This window comes from Coptis chinensis, chromosome 5 (assembly GCF_015680905.1).
Source record: "Coptis chinensis isolate HL-2020 chromosome 5, ASM1568090v1, whole genome shotgun sequence".
Lineage (NCBI taxonomy): Eukaryota > Viridiplantae > Streptophyta > Magnoliopsida > Ranunculales > Ranunculaceae > Coptis > Coptis chinensis.
The window spans coordinates 69,349,908-69,352,272 of record NC_141460.1 but is presented as its reverse complement, the minus strand read 5'-3'; the positions used below and the strand labels follow the sequence as shown (position 1 = coordinate 69,352,272).

Genomic DNA, 2,365 nt, shown 5'->3' with positions numbered 1-2,365 from the left:
TAAATACTCGGTGACTCCCTCTCAAGAGTGTTTCTCTGCAGTGTTATACTCCCCTTCAGACGCCGCAGCTTGTCGCGACACTCGGGTGAGATTTCTCTGCAGTGGAATTCACCGCTGCCTTCTCCGGAGCTTTCTCTGCCGGGTTGCGCTCCGCGATCCTCATGGACAGCAGGTGCCCTCATGTACCACAGAGCCCTCATGGGAAAGCATCAAGATCGCCCTCATGCTCGTGCTCAAGATCCTCCCCGATCCCCTTTAAAATTAAAATTAGCAGCCCCCCTCATGTTCAAGAAGCCCTCATGTTATTGACCCTCTCATGTTCGGCAAAGACTAGAAATCTCAGCAGCCCCCGTGTTCAAAGATCGGCTCCCTCTTGATCAAGAGTAGCACCCTCATGCTCATGGGATTATACGCCACAAAGGCATATATTCTTCTCGTAAGACACTCTTAAAATAGTATATTAGGTGGTATGGGATGTAAACATGTGTTGCTTAATTGCTTTGTTTGCCTTACTTCACTAAATCACCGATGAGAAGAGAAGACAAACTAGCTTAAATATAAAAGAATATAACGATTGCCTAATAGCGGATGGGATTTAACTGCTAAAACAAATGGGTAACTAACTATTCATGAATATCGTCTATTTAAGGTATTTTAACTATTTAAAGGTGCGTTAAGTGCTTTTCTTGGATTCACAAGAACTTTCTTATGTCCGATTGTAATTTACTTGTATGTAGGTGCAACAATCAAAAGGTATCCCAAGGGCATCGATTATCGGAATTCCATGCCAAGTGTCACTTGCAGGTAATTGCATTTTAACAAGGAAACCTTATTTTTAATTAACTTCAATTTGTATCTATTGCCACAGATGTTATGATTGTTATCTATGGAATTATCACACATTGAGTGTATGCGTGCTTAGTTTGCAACCGATATCTTGGGCTTCACTTGGGTTGATTTGATCTTGGGGTTTAACAAAGAAAGAATGGATCATTGTTCACGCCGCATTAGATAAAATTGGACTGATCATGTATTATACTTGTAAAAGGTCATAAAGATGTATTCTAAACATATTCAGACCATGGATATAGTTTGCATATTATGGGAAAATATGAATAAAACTACACCATTATTTTGATGGACTAGACGTTTGTTTTTTCTTCATGTGTTATGTGGGAAATTGTTAGGATCATTTTTAATAGCCTTGAGCCTTGACACAAGTAGATCTTTTATTTTTTTCTTCATTTTGGATAAGTGAAGGTGCTTGCAAAAGTAAGTGCGTCGTGTTCACTTTGTTTTGTTTTTGTTCTGTGTTTGTCTATGTGATGTTAGACACTTGCACCAATCGTGATTACATTTGCAAGTGCCAGACGACCCTTATATGAAATTGGTATGGTCAAATTATTTGGATTAGATAATATCGATCTATTTTTTTTTTTCTTTTTGGTTATAAAATATGACTCCTAGGGGTGTGTTGCATCAGTGATTTCTTAAATCCTTGAATCTTTTTAATTCCAAAGTGATCTCTTAATTCAAGCTATTGTGACTCTTAAGCAATTTTTGTTTTGGGTAGTAGCTCATTAGACACCTAAGGATTGGATATTAGTAATTGTTATGAGGAGTTATGCTCTTTGAAAGACAAGATGCTCGAAATGAATTTTTTATACTCCTTTGACTTTTATGGTTTCATATTAGTTGTTATCATGTTGATGTCGCAAACAGTATGCATTGTAAGCTTGTTCAACTGGATCATTTGAAAATAAGGTATTCGAAAGTTTTGACAAACACTTTATTTGGCTCAACGACTTCGCCTTATTCTTATATAGTAACTCCACATGTTGTGCTTTGACTCATCCAGATAACAAATTTAGAACTGAAGGAGACATACACGCAAGATGAACTTGACGGTGTTCGACTTCGATATTATTCAGTTCATCCAGAAAATGGGGTGTTTCGGTTGAGGCGAATGAGGATGAGTTTTAGCTATGTTGGACCCTCCAGTTTAATTTATGAGTTTTTCTTTTTAATTTATGAAAAGGAATTTGAAGTTTGTTTTCTTAGTGCACTCAAAAATTAATGGAAGTTTATTTATTTATTATTATTATCTTTTTTGCAATGTTTGATAGTTTATTGTACATTTTGGAATTTGTTGGGAAGATGGAAATGTTGTATGTAAAGGGCGGTTTGTGTAAATTTTGTTATGCAGGTTTGGTTTTAAGTGGAAAACTGTTACTAGCATTATTATTAAAAATATATATATATATATATATATATATATATATATATATATATATATATATATATATATATATATATATACCACGGTTTGGCATAAACCGTAGTGTTTAGTATAATTATATACCAC

At 35.3% G+C, this 2,365-nt stretch overlaps 1 long non-coding RNA gene across 1 annotated transcript; it reads left to right on the top strand.

The window, feature by feature from the left end:
• The first annotated feature begins 691 nt into the window (after nucleotides 1-691).
• Nucleotides 692-1,949, top strand: LOC147498585 (uncharacterized). The gene is made up of 3 exons (XR_015194327.1): nucleotides 692-804; nucleotides 1,696-1,764; nucleotides 1,859-1,949. It is a non-coding gene; the product is annotated as an uncharacterized LOC147498585 (long non-coding RNA).
• Nucleotides 1,950-2,365: the final 416 nt, after the last annotated feature.